We start from the raw sequence: 26,888 nt of genomic DNA, 5'->3' as shown, positions 1-26,888 counted from the left end.
CTCTTGATGCTCTGAGGTCACATCTAAATTCCCAAAAGGCAATTGTCAAGATGCAGCTCTGGTCCAGGCTAGCCAGCCACTTAAGCTGACTTCACATGGAAAGTCAACATGCTGAGTTTATTTAGAAAAAGTTGTGGGAACATAGTATTTCCAACCCCCTAACTCATGAATACAAACTTATCATCACTTCATTTCTATTTGTGACCTTCAAAAAATCTAACCTAGCTAATACCATGTAATTAGACATTCCAAGATTTGAAATGGAGACATATCTTGGTTATTATTTATTTATTTATTTATTTATTTATTTATTTATTTATTATGTATTTATTTATTTATTTTAGAGAGAGCACAAGTGGAGGAAGAAGTGGAGGGGGAGGGAGAAAGAATCTCAAGTGGACTCTGCACTGAGTTTGGAGCCCGGTTTGGGGCTCAGTTTCACAACCCTGAGATCATGACATGAGCCCCAACCAAGAGCTGAAGGCTCAACAGACTGAGCCACCCAGGTGTCCCTGGTTGTTTCTAATATAAATGCCATAAATTTAGGATTTGCCTAACCCTACCCCCATCCTTCCTTAACTGCACTTAAATGTACAGGTACTTGTCTGATACCATGGCATTGATGATAGATGTCATGCTACAGATAGAGCTCTGTCCCTGCTATATTTTTCTGAGATATTCAATCTTCTCTGACTTTCTGGTTATCTCTTGGTGCCACTATCAGTTTTGATTTCTGCATTCACAACTAGTTCCCAGGCTAGATATGGAAGCATGATTGCAGCTAAAACACATACTATTTAACTCCTGTCAAGTCTGCTATCTTGGTCTCTCTTGCTCTTTCTCAATGCCAATTTCTAAGTGAATTCTCTTGACCATCTCCTCTAGGATATTCAAGAAGAGGGAAATACTGGTATTTGGTAATTGACATATACCAGCACCTAGCTGAAGAAAAGGTCCACAAAAAAGGCTGAAGGGCATCATTTTTGCACTTCTGATGACACGCAGTTTAGATTCAATGCAAGCTTTTGGATGTTTTCATGAGTCTCTCTGGAAGATTCCTTTTGCCATATTTCTCCAAACTTCAATGAACATTCTACTGTCTCCCCATCTCATTCCCAGAACACGCCCCTGGGAATATAAGTCACAGAGCCCTATCTCAGCAAACTCCAATTATTTCCTTCTGATTTTCCTTTTATCCCCCAACTCACTACATCATTATTTCTAGGGTGATACCTACCTCTTATCTTATTATAAATGCTTCCCAAATCTCCTTTTATGAAATAAATTTTGACTTTGGAACAGTTCTTAAAAGTGAGGCTTTCTCAACCTGTTCTTCCTGTCTGGATTTTCAATTATGTTTAGGGAATAAAGCAAGTGATATTAACATTGTTGTGCTCTGATCTTTCTTTAAGCTATAACTCTGAACTGCGCAAGCTACTGTCTGAAATGTTAGAAATGACCACTGGGTAAAACAGAATCACAGACTGTTTTCTTCTAAGTACTGTTGGACATAGGAAGAAAAGTCTCATAAAAATTAATCCTTTTAAAATCTTGACCACTATTCCACAGTAAGTGGAGAAAAGAGATTTATTTAGGACTTTATCTTGAATAATAAAACTTATAGAAATAAATGTTATCTTACACTTAACTAAAATTTAATTAGGATCACAAATGTATACTAATTTACAAACAATGAATCAAATGTCAAATGTTTTTCTTGGCTTTACTTTCCAGAAGAATAAAGCATGATAACTAGATACAACATTACTTAACTTTTGAATTCAAGGAACAATAGTAATAAGTACTGATAATGGAGCAATTTTGTAAAATGTCCAAAGTCTCTACCAATTCTCCCAAGGGTCTCTCCTAATTCTTATTTGCACAAATTCTTATCCATTGAATTTGTTTTTATTTTTCTCATTTATTATTCACTTTTTAATTGTCCTAACTCTAACCAGGTCCTATTTGTCATTGAGACTTTACATTTCCTTCAAGGAGTTCTCCAACTCATTCATCAACTTTATGAGGTCTATCACATCTTTCTCAAGATGGTTTCACACTGAATTTGAATAATGTTTATTGCATCGAGTGTCAGCGACTAATATGTTGGCACAATGGATGAGAAGACGGTGGTGTTAAGCAGGGATAAATGTTTAAAGGGAAATTAATTCTTAAGAAGTTAGTTCAATCAGGAATATTGAATAAGACAAGTCTTACTTCCCTGAGGAAGCACTGTCACTTCAGAGACTTACAAATTGATACTATGATAACAAGAAATTCTGTGTTGGTTCATCAGTTAATATTGAAATGTGACCTCATTGTGTATACAAAGATTAACATTTGAGCTAATTTGTAGGTATTTTTAATGGTGGCAATACTTTCTTTTCACATTTTGATTATTGGGGATTTACCTGAATATGCCATTTCCTGTTACCAGGCTGAACTTAATTATGTGAGTTTCCAGAGCTTGGTGACATGGAGAATATTTATTTTATACATACACTATTATGCATGTCATTTATCTCCCCTTTATAGACCATTCCTTTTTAGGATTATATTAGTCCTCATTTACTACCCATTTCCAGCCCAGAAAAATTACTCTGAAGTTGGCAATGCTTGCCGGTGCAGGTCTGCTTTATCACTGAACCAATTTCACCATATGATTTTAAATATTGGTTCATAAGTGATGCTGACTGAGCATCAGAGAAGTAAAATGTAATAGCTACAGCCCATTCAACTCTAGAAATCATACTTACTATTAAAACTTTAATTCAGTTTAATATCATAACTCTCAGGTTATATTTATAATCTGTCAGGAAGGGACTATATTTGGACTATGTGCAGGGGAGAAAAACCCTGCATTTTAGTAGATAATTGTTCCTACATTGGACCAAATAAAATATCTCCTTGCATAACTGAATATTTACTAAGATGTCTGTAGCACCAGCTCTGGATACATAAGGTAGGAAAGGAAGTATGCTGTGATGCAAAACAATATGAATATACAATATAGCATAGTAACTATATTTATTCCTAAATACTTTATCTGTTTACACTTAATAGATATAGTCATATCATAGTGCCATCTTCTATAGCTCATAAGACATAAATAGAAGAAGTTCTAATTTACTATAAACATTTACGTTGTACTGGTATCATCAAAAATTTACTAATACTCTATGGATTTTGTAGTTAATGGATAAATGCCTTCCAAAACTTCAGAAAACTTAATTTTAAAGATAATCTTAAAAATACAGGAAACGACTTTATGCTACATATGTTTTAAAATATTTTAAGACAATATGTTTTAAAAAATATTTCATAAGAAAACACTTCCTGGTTCACTATTCAAACTCTTAAAAATCAAGCACATGGATATTAAACAGACAATAAAGAAATATTATGAACAACTTTATGTGCACACATTTGATGATCTAGATGAAATGGATCAATTCCATGAAGCACACAGTCTGCCAAAACTCACACATAAAGAAATCATCAGGAAGAGTAAAGATGAAAGAGTAGTAGGGGGACCCTGGACTTGTCTTGTCCCTGGAACACAGCTAGGTTGACATCAAATCATTTTGAACAGATAGGAAATTGATCTGAGGATTAAGAGAACAACCTGCACAATTAGAGGGAGAGAATGTGGCCGGCATGGGGTGCAGAGATGTGAACTGGGGTAGAGAAAAGCTGAGGTGTCACAGAACAGAGGAAGCCCTTTTTGTGGAGAGAAGACAGAAAGAGAAGGGAAGGGAAATAGAGCGACACATCAGATTCCTGCAAGAAAAACACTCTCATAAAAGCATTGACTGAGGAATCAAGAGAAATGGACTGTCACACATTTTTGCAAATAGTGGAGCTCAAATTCTGAGGTTTCAGAAATCTGTGCCATTCACTGGAGTCAAGCTGGGTGAGCAGTGGTGCTCCTGGGGTGAAGGAAGGTGGAGACTTGGGAGTTGACAGTGGATAGCGTTGTATGGAGATGCCCTGGGTTGCACCAAGAGAGAATGTTCCCCTTCCTGGAGTACATTTGCAAGAAGGTATATTGATTGCCTCTCCAAGGACATAAGGCTCTCTGGGCACCATTGAGCGGCTCGTCAACAGCAGGAGACAGAAGTGTATACAGAGGGCAAGATAACCTGGCCAAAGCTTTTTGCTGTGTTACACCATTAACTCCAGGCACCTGTGTGGCTGTGTGACTGCTTTTCTGGGACAGTACAGCACCACACACAGTGCTTCAAGGCTCTCCTCTGGAGGAAGGGAGCAGGTCTGTGCCTTGTCAGGCAGGTCCTTTAAGATGTGGAGTTTTGAATCCTAGCCACACCAGATATAAAACACAGAACTGAGGCACTCAGCATGCCAACAGCCTGGGCACAGGCAGGTTGGGGGCAGGGATCTGATGAAAGCCTGGGACATGGGAGGGGAGATTGTTCACTTTTCTGTGAGAGTTCCTAAACAGCCAGGGAGCAAGCTCCTCTCCTGGGGAGGGGGGGGGCATGAGAGAGCTGGATGATGCCCTCCCCCCAACAACAACCAAGACTGTTGGACTTCAGTGATCAAAACAGTGTCCCCAGGGGAGACTGGAGCTAGTTACACTCACACCCCCACACACACCGAGCCCTGCAGGGGCATCTTTCCCAGAGCAGGTCTGACTATGAGCCAGTGCAGCAGACCTGGCCCTCAGAAAACCAGCACATGCCCCCTACATGTACCAAGTCTGTTGTTCATAGAATGCTCCAAAGCAACAGCTTCCATTCTGGTGGAAATAGGACCAGGCTTTCTTTTTTTCTTTTCTCTTCTTTTGAATCAGGCTTTATTGTTCATTTGTTTGTTTGTTTGTTTGTTTCATTTACTTTTCTCATTTTGGGATTAGATTTCTTCTTTCTTTTTTTTTTTTTCCTTTGGAATCAGGCTTATGGTTTTCTGTTTGTCTATTTGTTTGAGGGTTTTTTAGTTCCTTTTCCTTTTCTCCTTTTTTTTTTTTTTTAAATTTTTATTTATTTATTTATGATAGTCACACAGAGAGAGACAGAGAGGCAGAGACACAGGCAGAGGGAGAAGCAGGCTCCATGCACCGGGAGCCCGACGTGGGATTCGATCCCGGCTCTCCAGGATCGTGCCCTGGGCCAAAGGCAGGCGCTAAACCGCTGCGCCACCCAGGGATCCCCTTTTCTCCTTTTTGAATCAGGCCTTCCTTTTTCCAGGTTTATTTTGACAGACAAATCAAAGCACATCTAGTTAAAGGTCCAAAAACTCCCCACTGCAAACAAGGAGGAACTCTGCTGAGGACATATCTGTGTAAAAGAGCAGCCAAAACATGCCAGCAGAGAGCACACAGCATACACCAGAACACTCCCTGAAGCACCAGGTCTTGGACAGAGCAGGACACCTTCTTTTTTTTTTTTTTTTTTTTTTTTTTTTATTTATGATAGTCACAGAGAGAGAGAGAGAGGCAGAGACATAGGCAGAAGGAGAAACAGGCTCCATGCACTGGGAGCCCGATGTGGGATTCGATCCCCGGTCTCCAGGATCACGCCCTGGGCCAAAGGCAGGCGCTAAACCGCTGCGCCACCCAGGGATCCCCAGGACACCTTCTTAATATAGCATTACACTTAGGAGCAGGAAACATAACAAGCTTTCATAACTCACAAACGACAGAAAACTAGACAAAATGACAAGACAGAGGAATTCTCCCCAAAAGAAAGACCAGGAAGAAATCACAGCCAAGGATTTGCTCAACAGATATAAGCAATATTTTCGAACAAGAATTTAGAAACAGTCATAAAAGTACTAGCTGCACTTGAAAAAAGCATGGAGGACACCAGAGAAACACTTGCTGTGGAAATAAAAGATGTAAAAATTAGTGAGGCCGAAATAAAACATATTATAACTAAGATGCAAAGCCGAATGGTTGTGAAGATGGAAATGAAGATGGAAAGCACAGAGGAATAAATAAATGATACAGAAGATAAAATTATGGAAAATAATGAAGCTGAACTGGACAGAGAAAGAAAACTATTAGATCATGAATAGAGACTCAGAGACTTCAGCAATTCCATCAAGCGCAATAAAATCCATATCATAGAAGTCCCAGAAGAAAGAGGGCAGAAGGATTATTTGAACTAATTATAGCTGAGAACTTCTCTAACCCAAGGAATGAAACAGGCATCCAAATCCAAAAGGCACAGAGAACTCCCCTCAAAATCAACAAGGACAGATCAACACCAAGATATATCATAGTGAAACTTGCAAAATACAGAGAATTCTGAAAGCAGCCAGGAACAAAAGGTCCTTAACCTACAAGTGTAGACACATAAGGTTAGCAGCAGACCTGTCCACAGAAGCATAGCAGACCAGAAGAGAGTGGCATGATGTATTCAGACATGTTAAATGGGAAAACTATGTGTCCAAGTATACTTGGCAGCAAGGCTGTCATTCAGGATAGAAGGAGAGATAAAGAGTTTCAAAGACAAGAAAAAAACTAAAGGAGTTTGTGAACACTAAACCAACTCTGCAAGAAATATTAAAGGGGACATTTTGAGCAGTAGAGACCAAAAGCAACAAAGACCAGAAAGAAACAGAGATGATCTACAGGAACATTGACTTCACAGGTAATGTGATGGCACTAAATTCATATATATCAATAATTACTCTGAATGTAAATAGCACTCTGAATGATCATGAGATCGAGCCCTGCATCAGGCTCCACACTCAGCACAGAGTCTGCTTGAGATTCTCTTTCCTTCTCCCTCTGCCTCCCCTCAACTTGTGCCCTAAAATAAATAAATAAATAAAGTCTTAAAAACAAAAGACATAGGGTATCAGAATGGATTAAAAACACAAAACTCATTAATATGTTTACAAGAGACTCATCTTAGACCCAAGACATCTCCAGATTGAAAGTCAGCGGGCGAAGAACAATTTATCATGCTAACAGACATCAAAGGAAAGCTGAGGTAGCCATAATTATATCAGACAAACTAAATTTTAAAACAAAGACTATAAGAAGAGATGAAGAAGGGCACTATATCATAATAAAGGGGTCTATCCAACAAGTAATCTAACAATTGTAAATATGCCCCTATCTTGGGATTGGCCAAATATATAAATTAATTATTAACTTTAAAAACCTCATTGATAATACTACAATAATATTAAGGGACTTTTACAGCAATGGACAGATCATCTAAGTAGAAAATCAATAAGGAAACAATGATTTGGAATGACACACTGGACCAGATGATCTTAACAGATATATTTAAAACATTTCATCCTAAATAGCAGAATAACACATTCTTTTCACATGCACATGGAACATTCTCCAGGATAGATCACATACTCGGTCACAAATGAGGCCTCGATCAGTACAGAAAGACTTGAAGTCAACCACAAGAAAAAAATTGGAAAGACCACAAATACATGGAGGTTAAAGAACATCCAATTAAAGAATGAATGGGTCAACCAGGAAATTAAAGAAAAATAAAAAAATATATGGAAGCAAATGAAAATGAAAACACTACTGTTCAAAACCTTTGGGACGCAGCAAAGGCAGTCATTAAGTGGGAAGTATATAGTAATACAAGCCTTCCTCGAGAAGTAAGAAAAATCTCAAATACGCAACTAACCTTACATCTAACAGACCTGGAAAAAGAATAGCAAATAAAGCCTAAATCCAACAGAATGATGGAAATATAAAGATTAGAGAAGAAATAAATGAGGTAGAAATTTTAAAAAGAACAGATCAACGAAACTAGGAGCGGTTCTTTGAGAGAATTAACAAAATTGATAAAACCCCTAGCCAGACTTATCAAAAAGAGAAAGGCAAAATCGCAAATGAAAGAGGAAAGACCACAACCAACATCTCAGAAATATGAACAATTATAATAGGGTAGTATTAATAATTAAATGTCAAAAAAAGACAATCTGGAAAAAATGGATAAATCCCTAGAAACATATAAACTACCAAAACTGAAACAGAAAGAAATAGAAAATTTGAACAGACCCATAACCAGCAAAGAAATTGAATTTGCTGATTACTGATTTGAATCAGTAATCAAATATCTCCAAATAAACTAGAGTCCAGGACCAGATGACTTCTTAGGGGAATTCTACTAAACATTTAAAGAAGAATTAATGCCTAATCTTTATGAAACTCTTCCAAAAAATAGGGGTAGAAGGAAACCTTCCAAACTCATTCTATGAGGCCAGCATTACCTTGATTCCAAAACCATACAAAGACCCCACTAAAAACAGGAATTACAGACCAATAATCCTGATGAACATGGATGCAAAAGTTCTCAACAAGGGGCACCTGGGTGGCTCAGTGGTCGCATCTGCCTTTGGCTTAGGTCGTGATCCTGAGTCCTAGGATCGAGTCCCACATCAGGCTCCCCACAGGGAGTCTGCTTCTCCCTCTGCCTCTGTCTCTGCCTCTCTCTCTCTCTCTCTCTCATGAATAAATAAATAAAATCTTTAAAAAAAAAAGTTCTCAACAAGATAATAGCAAATTGAATCGATGCAGAAAAAACATTTAACAAAGTACAACATCCATTCTTGATAAAAACCCTCAAGAAAGTAGGGATAGAAGGAACATACCTTGACATCATAAAAGCCATATATAAGACCTCGATATCATCCTCAATGAGGAAAAACTTAGAGCTTTTCCCCTAAGGTAAGGAACACGATAGGCATGTTCACTCTCACCACTGTTGTTCAACATAGCACTAGAAGTCCTAGCCTCAGCAATCAGACAACAAGAAGAAATAAAAGGCATCCAAATCAGTAAGGAAGAAGTCAAACTTTCATTCTTTGTAGACAACATGACACTCTGTGTAGAAAATGGAGAAAAAACTCCACCAAAAAAATTGCTAGAACTGATACATGAATTCAGCAAAGTCACAGGATATAAAATCAACTTACAGAAATCTGTTGCATTTCTATATACTAATAATGAAACAACAGAAAGAGAAATAAAAAGTTCCATCCCATTTACAACTGACCAGAAACCATATGATACCTAGGAATAAACCAACCAAAGAGGTAAAAGATCTATATTCTGAAAACTGTAGAACACTTATGAAAGAAATTGAAGAAGACACAAATAAATGGAAAAGCATTCTATGCTCATGGATTGGAAGAACAAATATTGTTAAAATGTCTCCACTACCCAAAGCAATCTACACATTCAGTGCAATCCCTATCAAAATACCACCAGCATTTTTCACAGAGCTAGAAGAAAAACGATTCTAAAATTTATACAGAATCAGAAAAGACCCTGAGTAGCCATAGTCATGTTGAAAAAGAAAGCCAAAGCTGGAGGAATCATAATTCTGGACTTCAAACTATATTACAAAGCTGTAATCATGAAGACAGTATGGTACGAGCACAAAAACGGATCAATGGAACAGACTAGAAAATCCAGAAATGGACCTATGATCAACTAATCTTTGACAAAGCAGGAAAGAATATCCAATGGAAAAAGACAGTCTCTTCAAAAAATAGTGTTGGGAGGGCAGCCCGGGTGGCTCAGTGGTTTAGCGCAGCCTTCAGCCCAGGGCCTGATCCTGGAAACCCAGATCAAGTCCCACGTTGGGCTCCCTGCATGAAGCCTGCTTCTCCCTCTGGCTGTGTCTCTGCCTCGCTCTCTCTCATTCTGTGTCTCTCATGAATAAGCAAATAAAATCTTTTAAAAAATAATGTTGGGAAAACTGGATAGCAACATGTAGAAAAGTCAAATTGGACCCCTTTCCTACATCATACACACAAAAAAATTCAAAATGGATGAAAGACCTAAATGTGAGATGGGAAACCATCAAAATCCTAGAGTAGAACATGGGCAGCAACCTCTTTGACATCAGTCATTCCAACTTCTTACTAGACACATTGCTGGGGACAAGGGAAACAAAAGCAAAAATGAACTATTAGGACTTCATCAAGACAAAAAGTTTCTGCACAGCAAAGGAAACAATCAACAAAAATAAAAAGCAACCTATGAAATAGAATATATTTATAAATGATATATTGGAAAAAAGGGCTAGTATCCAAAATCTATAAAAAATTTATCAAACTCAACACTCCAAAAATAATCTAGTTAAGAAATGGGCAGAAGACATGGACATTTCTCCAAGGAAAACATCCAGATAGCTAACAAACACATGAAAATATCCTCATCACTCATCATCAAGAAATTACAAATCAAAACCACAATGAGATACCACCTCACATCAGTCAGAATGCCTAAAATTGACAACTCACTAGGCAAAAGATGTTGGCAAGGATGTGGAGAAAGGAAAATCCTCTTACACCTTTGGTGGGAATGCAAGCTGGTGTAGCCACTCTGGAAAGCAATATGGAGGTTCCTCAAGAGTTAAAAATAGAGCTACCCTACAACCCAGAAATCACACTATAAGGTATTTACCCAAAGGATACAAAAATACTGATTCAAAGGGGGCACATGCACCCCGATGTTCATAGTAGCATGATGAGCAACAGCCAAGTTATAAAAAGAACCCAAATCTCCATCGACTGATGAATGGCTAAAGAAGTGGTATACATATACAATGGAATCTCACTCAGCCATCAAAAAGAATGAAATCTTGCTATTTGCAATGATTTGGATGGAGCTAGAGTAAGTTATGCTAAATGAAACAAGTCAGTCAAAGACAAACACCATATGATTTCTTCCATATATGGAACTTAAGAAACAAAACAGGTGAATATAGAGGAAGTGAAAGAAAAATAAAATAAGACAAAAACAGAGAAGGAGGCAAACCATAAGACTCTCAACTATGGAGAACAAACTAAGGGTTGCTGGAGGGTGGGGGTTGGGGGATGGGCTATGTGAGGGACTGGGCATTAGGGAGAACCCTTGTGATGAGCATGGATTGTGATCTGGGCGTTATATGTAAGTGATGAATCACTAAATTCCACTCTTGAAACCAATACTACACTATATGTAACTTGAATTTAAATGAAACCTTGGGGGAAAAGATAAATCATCTGTATCTCGCAAGCAGACATTTAATTTTTAAAGTTCAGCTTATCAGTTCTTTCTTTATGGATCATGCCATTGGGATTATATCTAAAAAGGCATTGCCAGCCCGAAGGCATCTAGATTTTCTCTTACGTTTGTTTAGAAATATAAAAGCAAATCCAGAAAAAAAGAGTTAAAAGGGTTGAGATGGCTGATGGTTGGGGAAGGCAGAAATTACAGTGAGGGTACTATTACAGTGAGGGTACAGTGAGGATGCTATTTTTCATTTTAAGCCACATAAAGTAATATGGTTTCCAAATTCTGCATACAAACCACTTTGACAAAAATCAAAGATAAATTTTAAAACATTAGTAACCGTGTATTACATTCAGCTTGAACATTTTGTTCCTTTCCACTGCCAGAGTCGATGGTATAAAACTAAGTTGGTATTTTTGAGGAAGGATATGTTCATTTAAAACATTTGCAATCCCAAGCTTCTTTTGGCTTCTATGTCCATCAAAAATATTAGAAACTCCCTGAGAAGATGCTTCCAGTACAAGAAGGGGTAAGAGAATATGCACCATATTTGCCAAGGCAAGACCCAAAGAGAAGGTGTGTGTTAACTGTTACATACAGGGAATGAAAGTATTGTTGGTAAAAGGCGAAAGATGAGGCTTCAGGTATCTAAGAAAGGTAAGAGTTTGTGATGTTCTTCCTGAAAAATGCCAGGGCTGGCCCAGGTAGAAAACAGACAGGGCCTGATCCAGCCACAGGCCCTATAAAATATTGCAACCACAGGATGTATTGGCCCCTGTGGGAGGAAATCTTCTTTACTATCTCAATGTGACTTATGCTTCCGTTGGGTTATTGCCATGTGGCCCTTAAACTCAGGAATTTAACACAACATAACCACTATAGTATCTCCCATGATTGCGGGGGGGTGGGGAATAAAGGAAGAGGGGGCGCTGACTGTGCTCACCTAGGCAAGTTCTCACTCTACTATCACACAGTTGCAGTCAGATGATGGCTGGGGCTGGAATCACCTTAAAGGCTTTTCCACTTGTGTGACCTGCCGTGGTGCTGGCTCCCAGATGGAATCACAGTCAACATGGGGTGCCTCCCTGGGACCTGGTGTTACAGGTTGGATTGTACCCCCCTAAAAAGATTTGTTGACGTCCTAACTCTATAGAGTTAGGTTATAGGTCAGAATGTGACTTTACTTGGAAATGAGATCTTAAAGAGGTAATCCAGTTAAAATGAGGTCATTTGGGGGGGCGCCTGGGTGGCTCAGTCAGTTAAGTGTCTGCCTTCCACGCAGGTCATGGTCTCAAAGTCATGGAATGGAGGCCTCGGCCCTCGGCAGGATACCTGCTCAGCAGAAAGTCAGCTTCTCCTTCTTCCCTCTGCCTCCACACCCCTTTCTTGTGCTCTCCAATAAATAAATAAAATCTTTTTTAGGGGCACCTGGGTGGCTCAGTGGTTGAGCGTTTGCCTTCGGCTCAGGTCATGATCCTGGGGTCCAGAAATTGAGTCCTACATCAGGCTCCCTGGAGGCAGTCTGCTTCTCCCTCTGCCTGTCTCTGCCTCTCTCTCTCTGCATCTCTCATAAATAAATAAAATCTTTTTAAAAAATATTTTCAAAACAAATGAGGTCATTTAGGTGGACTCTAATCCAATATGATCAGTGTTTTATGTCAAAAGAGAAATTTGGACACAGAGACAGATAAGCAGAAGGAAAATAATGCAGAGAGACACATGGAAAATATCATGTGAAGATGGAGGATTGGAGTGATTCTGCTCTGAGCCAAAGAATGTATAAAAATGCCAGCAAACCACCTGAAGCTTAGGAAGAGGCAAGGAATGATTCTTTGGTACAGGTTTCACAGGGAGTACGGCCCTGCCAACACCTTGATTTCAAGCTTCTAGACTCCAGACCTGTAAGATGATGATAAATTACTGTAGTTTTTAAGCTCCCCCCTTGTGACCTTTTGCCACGGCTATCCCAGAAAAAAAACACACCTTTGTTTCCTCACAGCAAGACTACAGGGTTCCAAGGATGAATGTACCAAGGGGACAGGGCAGAGCGGCATGGCACTTTGAGGGTCTAGTGTCGGATGCCCCATGTGGGGCATGTGTGCTATCCTTCACCACTGACACAGTCACAGAGGTTTCCTCACATTGAAGGAGAGGGGACAGGGACCCCTTAATGGGAAAAGCGTGAGCATGACATTGTAAGAAGGGCATGTGGAATGAGATATATAGTGTGTTGGCCACCCTGTTTACACAAATTATAAGAGTCCAGGAAAAATTGAGAAATATAATAGGGCAGGAGTGAGGAATCATCAAAGGCTAAGTTCAGAGACAGAATGTTAAGGACTGCTTGACTCACCTGTTCTATGTAAAATGTGTCTTCCCCTGTATAAATGTAAGATCGCTGTTTTGAAACAAAAAGGAAAGCAGTGGACTCTGAGTTTGGCTCTTCAGTTTCTGGGCTCCCTCACTTCTATCCCCCCAATAAGCCAAAATACTACGAGAGAGCTATATTGCTATCCCCATGGGACATGCAAGAAAATAAATCCCCGTATGATTTAGTCCCCTGATCAGTATCCCACAGTCGTATCTGTGACCTGAACCCCAGGCTAACGACAAAACCCACACTCGCACTCATCACCCAGGAAGTCATGAAAGATCCTCCAGGGGTTGCACTGAACTGTTTTAGTTTGGCCCAGGCAGTGGAGAAAAGCATAGTACTTTTAAAAAAGTAATTTCCAAGATTTAAAGACCAGGAGAATATTTATAAAAGCAAATTTCAACTTCTCTTGAAAAGCTGGGAGATATGGCCACAATTAGTTCTTTAGATGCCACCTGCCTGTCCCCTTTGAACATTTGAATGTGTAATTTTGTGTTACAAAATACTGCCTCTCATCAGACTTCATTATTTCAATGGTTATTACAGTGAAAACATTTGCCAACTTGCTATTATAAACTATAAAATACGCTTTTGAATAATTTCTCACTGTCTCAGCTCACTTTTTACAGCAAAAAAATTAAAAAGGAGAGAGGTAACCAAAAAGTCCCAGAAAGGGGCATTTATCAATTCACTGATTATTTAATATATAGTCAGATATGTAGTGGGTGATTTAAAAAGCAAAAATAACAGTAAATAAATAAGCAAAGTAAGTTTCTTTTTCAAAAGGAAAATTTCTCTGTGTGCCTCTCATGAATAAATAAAATCTTTTAAAAAAAAAAGGAAAATCTTATACAGTAGACAATTGACTGCTGAACCATACATTTTTAAAAAATTGTTTCAGTTTTTGACCGCTCGCTGAGCGCTTTGTAGGGCTCCGGGTGCTGCGAGCCGACTCCAGAAAGCCTGAAAGGCCATCATGGCAGCGAAGCCCAAGCTCCACTATCCTAATGGAAGAGGCCGGATGGAATCCGTAAGATGGGTTTTAGCTGCTGCTGGAGTCGAGTTTGATGAAGAATTCTTAGAAACTAAAGAACAGTTGCAGAAGTTGCAGGATGGTAACCACCTGCTGTTCCAACAAGTGCCCATGGTTGAAACTGATGGAATGAATTTGGTGCAGACCCGAAGCATCCTCCACTACATAGCGGATAAACACCACCTCTTTGGCAGGGACCTCAAGGAGAGAACCCTGATTGACATGTACGTGGAGGGGACGCTAGATCTGCTGGAACTGATTAGCATGCATCCTTTTCTAAAACCAGATGATCAACAAAAGGAAGTGGTTAACATGGCCCAGAAGGCTATAATTAGATACTTTCCTGTGTTTGAAAAGGTTTTAAGGGATCATGGGCAAAGGTTTCTCCTTGGTAACAGCTGAGCCTTGAGGACATTATTCTACTCCAAACCATTTTGGCTCTAGAAGAGAAAATCCCCAATATCCTGTCTGCATTTCCTCACCTCCAGGGGTTTACAGTGAAAATAAGTAATATCCCTACAATTAAGAAATTCCTTGAACCTGGCAGCAAGAAGAAGCCTCCTCTGTCTGTCTGGAAGCCTGTCTCTGGATGACATCTACGTGAGAACCGTCTACAACAACTTTATGCCATAAGCATCACATACATCTGTGAGTGAGAGCTAGCCCCTAGAGATTGCTGTTCCACAGTAGCATCTTAATTGATGCCAGGCTGCCCTGATCCCAGCTCTGTCATGGTGCTATGTATAACTGTTCCTCAGTTGGTCTTTCATGTCAAGATCTTTTCTAGAAACATTGACCTTTTGTTTTGTCCGGTGGATAATTGTTATGCAACTGTTTTCTGAAAGCCTTTTCGGAGAAGCTTGCATTTAAGTTAGATCTGATGTAGTTATTCATTTCCTGATAACCAGAATGGGCAGGACCTTGTATTCTCCTTGAGCTTTTTCTCCCCCGCTTCTTATCCCTGTCTAAAAGCAGTATCTTCCTAATTTTTGGTGTTTTGTAACAACCCAGAATATCTAGTGAATAATTCCTCTCAGCTATAATAAATCTGTGGTGTAATGAAGGCAGTCAATATTAGCCAAAATAAAGAATTTACAAATAAAAAAAAAATTGTTTCAGTTTTATTGGGCAGGAGGTACAGGTCTGACTTTGACAGAAATATGGTGAAACAAAGTCAACATAATTCATTTTAAGCAAATATATGTTTTCCTTTTATTAACTATGAACTTATTATTTTACTTAAATTACCTTCAACTCTGCATTATGCTTTTTGTTGGTGACTCAGTACCAATCCCAGGAGACAGACACAAGACTAGTTGGTCTCGTTTAACGTGTACACAAGGCAATTTTCTTTCATAAAAGAACGAAAGCCAAATGCTAATGTGAGAGAGACTGTGTTATCAAATTAGGTGCTAATGCCAGAGAAATGAATCATTAGATGCTGATACTAGTCACAGATAGATTTTCTTTAATACTTGAGAAGGTAAGGATAAAATCACATGTGAAATAAAAGAAAATCGGCTGAGATAAAAGTCTAGACCTTTCTGTGAAGAGAAAAAAAAAATCACTGGGAATTTTTTTTAATTTTTTATTTAAATTCGATTTGCCAACATATAGTATAACACCCAGTGCTCATCCCATCAAGTGCCCTCCTCAGTGCCCATCACCCAGTCACCCCATCCCCCACTGGAATTTTCTTTAATGCAGAAATATGCATCTGTGTGGAACTAATTCTTCATAAAAGCAAAGAGGGAAGGTGAGAAAAGAATTACCTTTGTGCTGTGAACACTGATGGGCAGATTAGACAGGCACCTAGGCTGACTGGTATGTCCTCTTGAAGGGGGCTGCAGGACATATGTTTAGCATTTGCCATAAATCTGAACATAGACTAAAAAAGTGACTTGAGGTCACCACAACTGGGGACAACAAGGAAGGGAAAGTTGATTCATTCACCCCGGAAGACAGCTCATAGACTAGATCTATGAGTGTCAAAGGAATGTAATTTGAGGGGCTCCAAGCTATTCTAATCAAAATATCTCTCGATCCTTATAGCAAGTACACGTTCCACCAGTAGAATATTGAGACAAATATGGTGAATAGATTTTATCTTTCCTGCCAAATTAGTAAACAATAGCACAATTAATCAGAGGGGTATTGTCTGTGGACTCAAAAATGAAATATGCTCCACATGAGAGAAAATGATCTGCATTGTGTTTTTAGTGGCAGTCTCTGCTCCACATGATTTCCCAGAGGGCAGGGGTGCGGCGTGCATTCCCAGGGCCTAGCGCAAAACCTGGCACCAGCTGAGGGGCTCAAAGACTATATTCAGGAAGAAAGAAAGGCAGGCAAGAAGGGAGAAAAAAATAAGAAACCAAAAATTAAGAATACGATCTTGGAAGTCCAGGTGTTCAAATGGGAATAAGTTACCTGGAAGCTCTGACTCATCATCCTAACAGCACAAATCAATTCAGTAGGTATTTTGACAATGATTCAGAAGGAAACAGCCCAGAGGAACGAGGCACAAACCTAGGAAGCCATCGTTCGCATACACCAAAGGCCAGATAACTGCCCCAAACATGTGACTCCCAGAAGGCCAGGTGGTGGCCTGAAGACACCAGGCTCAACAGAAAGAAGCAGAACCCAAAATGAGAGGAACAGAATCCCTGAAACAAATTATCTTCTCAGTTTTATGTTGGCTGCCCTGTCTGTGTGGCTCTCAAAAGGACACATCACCTGAGAGCTCTCTTTGACTTATTTTATCCCAGGAAGCAAATGTACTACTGAGATCTATTATGACAAGAATTCTTGCAGAAGCAAGCTATGACCACCACGGAGATGAAATCTATGGCATAATTCCCACAGGAGCCTGAGGGTTGCCCTCCCCTTTATGGCCCTGCAATGTCCTTCTCAACCCCCCCGGACCACGTGTCATCTTCCTTCCTGCCATCCCCAGGAAAGTGTGTACTGAGCTCCTGTTAGTGTAGGAAAGGATACAGGGCTATACACAGTAAAAGGAATTATATCAGCACAATCTCTGCTCCTTAGAAATTTATCTAATGCAGGCTAGTTAGAAAGGAAAGAAAATGGTATCAGATATATATAGTGTATTCAATACAATTGACCAACAGTAGACTAATAGAACTCCATCCTCCTCAATACTTCCCCCCTCTCATGTTTTCCTTCTATTTAACTAACTTTGTAATTAAACATGTAGCCCCTACTTAAAGGGAAATACTCATTTTTGAGACATAAGATTTATTACTCTCCTCCCAAGGCAACGTGCACCAAGAAAATGACTTTCATTCATTGGAGGACTGATGAAAGGAAACAATGAAGCACAACAACTTAATAATTATTGTATATCTACATGCTTACATCTGAAAACTGAGGGTTGTGGATAACCAGACTTAAAAGATTAGTTCATACAGGGTGAAAAGTCAGCTCATTTGTTTATTTACTCAATACGTTCTCATTGAGCACTTTACCCTAGAGTCTGTACTGCACTAAGCACTGGTGTACTGTGAGGGGAGTCAGACAAGACTCCTGTTCTTGTGGGTTTTAACTAACCCAGGAGAGGAAGAAGACGATAAGCAGAAATTATTACAGTTCTATGTTGAGTAGGCTTTAAATGTAACTTACTTTGTCATCTCAGTTTAGTTCTATCAAAAGTTCCATATTCCAAATTGAGATGTGAGGCTTAGATGTGAAGGATTTGCAGGAGGCGTGTCTAAAAATCTATCTTGGAGGTTCTTCAAGAAGTTAAAAATAGAGCTATCCTATGACCCAGCAATTGCACTGCTGGGTATTTATCCCCAAGATACAGATTTAATGAAATGAAGGGCACCTGCACCCCAAAGTTCAGAGCAGCAATGTCCCCAATAGCCAAACTGTGGAAGAAGCCTCGATGTCCTTCAAAAGAAGAATGAATAAAGAAGATGTGGTCTATATATACAAAGGGATATTATTCAAACATCAGAAAGGATGACTACCTACCATTTACATCGATGCAGATGGAACTGGAGGGTATTATGCTGAGTGAAATAAGTCAATCAGAGAAAGACAATTATATGGTTTCATTCATATGCAGAATATAAGAAATGGTGTAAGGGACCATAAGGGAAGGTGGGGAAACTGAGTGGGAAAAGAATCCAAGAAGACAAACCATGAGAGACCTTTAACTCTGGGACACAAACTGAGGGTTACTGAAGGGGAGATGGATGGGGGGATGGGGTAACTGGGTGACAAGCATTCAGGAGGGCTGTGATGTGATACGCACTGGGTATTATATGCAACTGATGAGTTATTGAAAATGACATCTGAAACTAATGGCGTACTATATATTGGCAAATTGAATTTAAACAAAGAAAAGAGAAAAATAAATAAATCCTATTCCTGAAACTAGTATTACACAATATGGTAACTGGGATTTAAATAAAAACTTGAAAATAAATAAATAAACAAACCTATCTTGGGACTTTCAGGGTCTCACTCCCCACAAAAATATATAAATGCTTTGGGGTTAATCAGAGTTTGGAAAACTAGGAGAGAGACATCTCTGGGGAGAGATGCTGCAGGCTTACAGGCTTTCCCCAAGTCCCAGTCACTGTGGTGAGGAGGGAAATAGCCAGTTGAAAAGGGCTTTACTGAGGGAGCTTGCCATGCGCCCTCTGACTTTTGACAAATCTGTGAATGAATATTTGACTCACTCTTGAAAAGTCTGGCAACAAAAGGGGTCAGTCAGATGAGCCTGAAGCATGAAGCAGTGAAACCCCAAACTGAGTTAAGAGAGACTTAGCTGTTCTTGTTTCTTGGGGGCTAAATGTCTTCATCACAATAGGAGCAGACTGGGAGTCCTGGTTAGAGAGAGAGAGAGAGAGAGAGAGAGAAACTCTTGAACACCTGAGAGCAATATGATCCCAACAGAGAGAAATCAGCCTACCAGGAACCCAGGGACTGAGGGGGGCGTGGTAAGCACACAGCTAAAGTAGAGACATTGATTTCACTTGTTAAAAGAAATACAGTCTGAAGGTCTGCAGAGGGAGGATCTCTGAGAAACTTTCCAAAGTGGCTTTTAAAAGAAAAAGAACCAGCAATTGTGCATGAGCTACATGCCCCCAGGTCAGATGACAACTGTACCAGCCGCAGTAAACTGTCCCTCTCCCTAATCTACTTTTGCCACAGTTTGACCCTGAAGGACCAGAAAGTCTCTGCCCACGTAGGAGAAAGTGACTGAGGGCTGAGAGACACTCAGTCCCCTCCCTATGGTAGGCCCCCCAGCCAGAGACAAGGTTGAGCTAAGAGAAGAGACAGTTTCAACTTTGAATGGCATTTTAGTTTTGATACTTCACTAACTGACCTGGATTATTGGAATGGACTGAACTTTTCTCATGTCTCTCGCAAAAAGGCCTTCACTATTATTTAGTGACCCCAGAACCTCCCTTAGATGATATTAAGGTATGAGACCACTGGACCATGGAGTTTAAAAGCAGTGATGACAAGTAGAATCACTCCCCAACCTGGACTTTACTGCCTACCACATTCAAGAACTTCGGGGTGTGTGAAATAATTAGAGGGAGAATGAGCCTGAGGTAAGTGGTCCGGGGAAATGTGCTAAATAAGGAAATATTAAGCTTAATTAGAAAAATAAATAGGAGTAATCCATGTAAAAAAGTGGGGAGGGTGTGGGGTGTGGGTGGGGGGTCAGAAAAAGCCATTCAGGAAGAGAAAAAGGCCTTTAGAAAGCCTGCGGTGGGAAAGGAGATGGTTCTAGATACTGTGACTGCATAACAAATGATCCCACAATGTAGCAGCCAAAACAACAAATTATTACTATCTCTTACAGTTTTGTAGGTTGGTGGGGCTTAGCTGAGGGGTTCTTGATTGGAGTCTGGTAGGGTTACAGTGAGATAGTGGTGGGGCCAGAGTCATCTGAAGGCTTAGCAGGACTACACATCCTAGTCAGCTGAGCACATGATCAGAAGATGACTTGGCTGTCTACACAAGGTCTCTCCATGTGGTCTGGGCTTCACAGCATGGCAGGTGGGTTCTGAGATGGAATGTTCCACAAGTGAGGATTCTAAAACTAAGTGTTTTAGAATAACCTTTTATGACTTCGTTGCATTACTTAAGTCAAACTATTGGTCAAAGCAATATAAGCCAGCCCGGATTCATGGAAAGAGAACAGAAAACACAATGAAATGTGTTGGGTGGGTGGGAGGGTGATCAAAGAATTATAGGGTCATGTTTTTAAACTACTGCAGGCATGGCCCATTGTAAAAATTCAATGTTCAGCTTGTTTGAAGAATAAAATTTGCTGGCGAGAGTGAAAGGCCATATATATCCTAAGAATAGGCCAACATATCCTAAGAATAATGGGACAAAATGAGAAGATTGTCGAAAAAAAAAAATTATCAAGGGCAAGTTGGGAAATAAAAAATATATTTTATTTATTTATTTATTTATTTATTTATTTATTTATTTATTTATTTATATAAATATATATATTTATTGAACCAAATATCTAACTTCCTCTGAAATAAATAAATTATTGTTTATTAAATATATATTAATCAAGATGAGCACTATTTTAGTAATCGAGAGAGAATGGCATAATATTGGGCAGAGTTCTTTGAGAACAGGTCCTGATTGGAAATCTATGGTAAAATGTCCTTTTGAAAAGTTACCTCTTGATGAATATGCCTTTGAAATGATGCATCTTCATTTCCATGAAAGTACTCATACTCCCCTAAACTTACCTATTAAATTCCTAACTTTATCTAACAGTGCCCTGATTTCGGTTGTAGAAATTTCCTTCATAGTTTAAATATAGATAAGGATACATCGACTCCATCAAACTTCTCCAACAGTGTTCTGAATTTTTTGTTTTTATTTAAATGTTATTACTGAGTATGTGTTTTGATAGGATCTCACAAAAGGAAAATATTATAACTCTTACAGTAAACATTGCCACATATGTGGCAATTTGTTTATGGATAATAGTAGGGAATCGAATAGGACTTTGGGGGCAATTGAGTCTCTCCTGAAATTTGTTGACTGAATAGTTGTCATTATTCATCAGCTTTTTCAACAGGTGGCTCTCAGGACCAGTGTGTATATTACTGGTGATGGCATTTCTTTAACATTAGGTGGCATCAGTCTCTATCACTTTTAAAAATTTTAATTCCAGTATAATCAACATACGGTGTTATATTAGTTTCAGGTATACAATATAATGATTCAACAATTCTGTACATTATTCAGTGCTCATTACAACAAGTATATTCTTAGTCTCCTTCACCTATCTCACCCATCCCTCCACCCACTTTCGCTCTGGTAACCACCAGTTTGTTCTTTGTGTTTAAGTCTGTGCTTTTGTTTGTGTGTCTTTTTTCTTTGCTCATTTTGTTTTGTTTCTAAATTCCACATATAAGTAAAATCATATGGCATTTGTCTCTGACTTATTTCACTTAGCATTACACTCTCTAGATCCATCCATGTTGTTGCAAATGGCAAGATTTCATTCTTCTTATGGCTGAGTAATATTCCATTGTATGTATATATTACATCTTCTTTATCCATTCATTTAATGGACGGGCGCTGGGTTACTTCCAAAATTTGGCTATTGTAAATAATGCTGCAATAATCATAGGGGTACATATATCTTTTTGAATTAATGTTTTCATATTCTTTGGGTAAATACCCAGTAGTGGAATTACTGGATCCTATGGCAATTTTATTTTTAATTTTTTGAGGAACCTCCATACTGTTTTCTACAGTGGCTGCATCAGTTTGCTCTCTCCTCAACAGTGCACGAAGGTTCCTTTTTCTCCGCATCCTTGCCAACACTTGTCGTTTCCTGCGGTTTTAATTTTAGCCATTCTAACAGATGTGAGGTGATGTCTCATTGTGGTTTTCATTTGCATTTTCCTGAGGATGAGTGATACTGAGCATCCTTCCATGTGTCTGTTGGCCATCTATATGTCTTCTTTGGAGAAATGTCTGTTAATGCCTTCTGCCCATTTTTAATCAGATTTTTTTTTGGGGGGGTGTTCAGTTGTATAAGTTCTTTATATATTTTAGATACTAATCTCTTATCAGATATGTCATTTGCACATATCTTCTTCCATTCAATAGGCTTTTTGTTTTGTTAATTGTTTCTTTTGCTGTGCAGAAGCTTTTTATTTGGATATAATCCCAATAGTTTAATTTGGTTTTGTTTCCCTTGCCTTAGGAGACATTTCTAGAAAAAACAGTGCCACAGCCAGTGTCAGAGAAATTACTGCCTGTGCTCTCTTCTAGGTTTTTTATGGTTTCAAGTCTCACATTTAGGTCTTTAATCCATTTTGAATTTATTTTTGTATGTGATGTAAGAAAGTACCTCAGTTTTATTCTTTTGCATGCAGCTATCCAGCACCATTTGTTCAAGAGACTGTGTTTTTATTTTTCCCCATTGCATATTCTTGCTTCCTTTGTCAAAGACTAATTGACCATATAATGCAGGTTTATTTCTGGGCCCTCTATTCTATTCCATAGATCTATGTGTGTATTTTTGTGCCAGGACCATACTGCCTTGATTACTACTACCTTTTCAGTATATCTTGAAATCTGGGATTGTGATACCCCCAGTCTTTTTCTTTTTCAAGATGGCTTTGGTTGTTTGAGGTCTTTTGTAGTTCCATACAAATTTTAGGATTATTCGTTCTAGTTTAATTAAAAATGCTATTGGTATTTTGACAGGGATTGCATTAATTCTATAGATTGGGTGGTATGGATATTTTAACATTTGTTCCTCCAATCCATGAGTGTGGAATATCTTTCCATTTGTTTGTGTCATCTTCAATTTCTTTCATCAATGTTTTCTATAGTTCTGAATTTTTATCTTCTAACCAAGTTGATAAAAAACTTTAAACAAACAAAAAAAAGTTAAACATTTTCTAATACAAATTCCTCATATGAAATGTGCAAAAACATCACAAAAGCCACAGTGATTAACTTCAACTGTCCATTTGCCATCACAACTGGCAAAGGACTGTACCCACATCCTCTTCTAGGTAAGGGAAAGAAAGCTATATCTATAAATCTCAAAGTTACCTTGTAGGACCTGTTATAGAGCTTTCCCTCCAAAGTGTTAAACTTGAACTCTTGTCTATCAATTTTAATTCTTTCCTAGATAATGTAATTTTAAGCATATATTTTACAATGGGGCTTTCTAATAATTTCAACTTCACTCAGAAACCTCTTACTTCTTGAGCAACTACTCTATGCAAGGCAATGTGGAAGACATTGGGAGACTAAAAAAAAAAGACTAAATAAATAGTAAGTCCTAGTAGAGTAGATGAATGCATATTAATCAGTGTTACGCAAGGTAGAAAGTGACCAAAGACACAGGAAAGAGGTTACTTGGTGTGCTATAAGGAGTTCAAAAAAATAAAGGACATTTTAGATGAGCTTTAAATTATTATTCTATTTGGTAATGAAATGGTTATGATTCTTGAAATTGTAATTTCAGCGAAGTGACATGGATAGGATTTGAATAGGTTGAGAATAGTATTCCAGAAATAAAGGCAATGTAGCAAGAAGCATGGTCCTAAGAAAGTGCAAAGTGGATCAAACAATAGTGAGTTTAACCAAAGCTAAAGGAGAGGACAGAAAATATTGCAAAGCTAGAACTGGCTAGCTCTGCTAGCACTTGGATGGGAGACTAAATCTAGACTATTCTAGATTGTTTCTATAAGCAATGGGAGATCTTTGAAAGTTATTGAGTAAAAGGTTGAAGTGATTAAATCTATGCTTTTGCAAATTGGACTGGCAAGGTATATAAAATGGACTACAGGAGAAAGCTGTCAGCAAGGAGACCAGCAGAGAGGCTACTGTCATCCAGTAGCCCAGACCAGGGTAGGAAAGGGGGCTTTTAGTGAGATAGACATTATAGGAGTAGAATAAAAAAGCCTTGGAAACCAACTGGATACATAAGGCACAGAAACAAGAGAAGTCGAAGATGATGTCACCATTGAAAGTCTAGGTGACAGGAGAAACACAAAGAAAATGGAAACTGGAGAAATCATGAGAAGAAAGAGGAGTTTAAACCTGGACATACTAAGTTTTAGGTATCATGAAAATATTCAAATGGAGCTGTCTGGAAGTCAGAAAGCTTAGACCTAGAGCTTTGGAGAGAAGGCAAGGCTGGGGATCTGAAATCATCTGCAGGGCAGCCCCGCTGGTGCAGCGGTTTGGCGCCGCCTGCAGCCTGGGGCGTGATCCTGGAGACCCTGGATCGAGTCCCATGCCAGGCTCTCTGCATGGAGCCTGCTTCTCCCTCTGCCTGTGTCTCTGCCTCTCATTCTCTCTCTGTGTCTCTATAAATAAATAAATAAAATCTTTAAAAAAATATGTTTGAAATCATCTGCAGATTAATTATGGTTACCATTTCTTGAAATCCTATGATGTGCCAGACACTAAGGTTTTGCATGTATTATTTAGGCCTCACACCAAATGTGAAGATGGACGTTTATATTCCAGTGGGACATAAAAAATCTATTTAAATTGGTAAAATTTCTCAAGCAGAAAAAGGAAGAGCTGGGATTTTAAGTAGATCTGTGGGTGTGAAAGTCTTGAATTATCTACAAGGTCACACTGCTATTCACCTAGGACGGTGTCTAGCACATGGAGGAAGTCCATGCTTCCCTTCTGTGGAGGACAGGAGAAGGCCCCAATATTCTCAATTCAGAGAGCAGGCCTCTTCTTCCCTTTTCTCCCTCCCATCACCTTTTTAGTTCAAGTGTGGAGGAAGGGGGAGCATCGCCTGGGATGATGGCTGCAGAGTTAGGATAATAAAATTGGTTCTGCTACCTTTGTGTAATAGTCCAAGTGTCTGAAGTCTTTCTAGAATTTTTTTGGTTACTTTCTTGCCTTACATGGCCTTGAATGCTCCTTTAAGTGCAGGGCAACAAGTGCCACTCTGCAGCTTACTATGAGTGCTCGCCAATAATGCCCAGAGGTTAGGCCTGCGGTGTGCGTTCCTGGAACCTGTCGCCATGCCTAGCTCTGAAAATGAACAATCTGAATCAAACTGCATTGCAGGTGGTTGCAGTTGACTTGAGGAGCCTGAGAACAAGCCACAGAAATCCAAGCTTTTCCTGTTCCCTCAACGGAGGTGGATTTAAACAAGAGAGAGACAGGTTTTTTTTTTTTTTTTTTTTTTCTGAGGCAGCTAATCCGAAATTATCGACTGATACTTAGCAAAATCGTTGAAAAACCAAAGAGCCCACATTAGCACAGTCTTGTCTGAGACAAAAGATAAAAGCAGAAGCTTTAAAAATTCTCCCACTTTGAGATGCCAGGATGGCTAAAAAGCCCCTGCAATGGGTGAAGCACTGTCTGTTTGGGAGTGGCCCTTACACTGGAAACTGAGTCTCCTCGTGAAGGTAGGGCCAGGCCCAGCCCTCACCCTGCAGGACTGCCAGTGCGCACCAGCTCCAGCTCCCCATGGCACAGGCCAGGTAAAGCCCCCCCCGCCCCCCCCCCCGTGTGTTGTGTCAGCCTTCAAAAACAAATACCTAACATTTCAGGATCTACTTAGCTGTCACAGTAACCTATCAAGGCAGATGCTATTTTATCCTCATTTTCGGTGTCCCTTCTCAAGCTAGCGTAGAGGTGAAGGTCAACCACGCATGCCTCTGTCCCCTGTGATTTGAAACCAAAAGAGTAGCAATGTGATGAGCCAATAAGCAGACAGGGGTCAAAGCACACACTGTATTTATCAAGGCCTAACCACTCCAAAGTACAGGATCCCCAAAAGTCCTGGAATAAAGAAAGTCATTTGGGATTGAAGCCAGAACAAATGGGGCTTCCTAATACCTCTTGCCAAATCCAAACCTCGGGGCGAGCCCTGGGAGGGTGTGGGGTCTGCAGGCACACTCCTCACGCACATCTCCATCCAGCAGTGGTGTGACAATGGGAGCTTGCCTCGAAGGGCCAGTTTGCAGCAGAAGAGAGTGCGGCAAAGCACAGCAAAGAAATAGCTTCTAGAAAGCAGGCACCATGCTGGGTCTGTTGACTGCACAGAGCCCAGTGTCCCTCTCTAACAATCTGCCGCGGAGAGAGGGAATCCTATAACTTGCCTTTAAATGTAGTTTCAAATATAGTTCTCAAACACAAGTTACTCACCGGAATCACTTTGAAAGGTTTAAAGAATAGTAGTGACCTGGCCACCCCCCCAGACCAAATAAATCAGAAAATCTCTGGGGCACAAGTATTTTTTCAAGTTCTCCAGGCAATTCCACTGTGCGGCCTAGGCTGAGAACCACCGCTTGGTTGGCCTGGTAACCTCTTCCATCTCTTCATGCAGCCCGTCAGAACAAGCATTCTTTGGCTACTTTATGTTCAGCGATTTACATAATCTGCACTGCAACTGTATGAGGCAGGTATGATAATCATAGCATTTCACAGATGGGCAAAGTGGGGCTTGGAAA

General features: G+C 39.5%; 1 protein-coding gene and 1 pseudogene across 10 annotated transcripts in view; both read left to right on the top strand.

Annotated features, from left to right (window-relative positions):
- The first annotated feature begins 14,274 nt into the window (after positions 1-14,274).
- On the top strand, positions 14,275-15,528 carry LOC144305395 (glutathione S-transferase A4 pseudogene; annotated as a pseudogene).
- A 3,749-nt stretch (positions 15,529-19,277) lies between these two features.
- GPR15 (G protein-coupled receptor 15) overlaps positions 19,278-26,888 on the top strand; it is a 28,303-nt gene continuing 20,692 nt past the window's right edge. For 3 of the 10 annotated variants that reach the window (XR_013372434.1, XR_013372435.1, XR_013372430.1), the window contains exon 1: positions 19,284-20,006. The gene's annotated coding sequence lies outside the window, so the exon portion shown is untranslated. Of the gene's footprint in view, positions 20,007-25,497; positions 25,917-26,764; positions 26,841-26,888 lie in introns of all 10 variants that reach the window. The other 7 variants (XR_013372431.1, XR_013372429.1, XR_013372436.1 and 4 more) reach the window with 5 other exon arrangements.

This window comes from Canis aureus, chromosome 35 (assembly GCF_053574225.1).
Source record: "Canis aureus isolate CA01 chromosome 35, VMU_Caureus_v.1.0, whole genome shotgun sequence".
Taxonomy (NCBI): domain Eukaryota; kingdom Metazoa; phylum Chordata; class Mammalia; order Carnivora; family Canidae; genus Canis; species Canis aureus.
The sequence above is the reverse complement of the archived record's forward strand: the minus strand, read 5'-3'. Positions and strand labels throughout refer to the sequence as shown.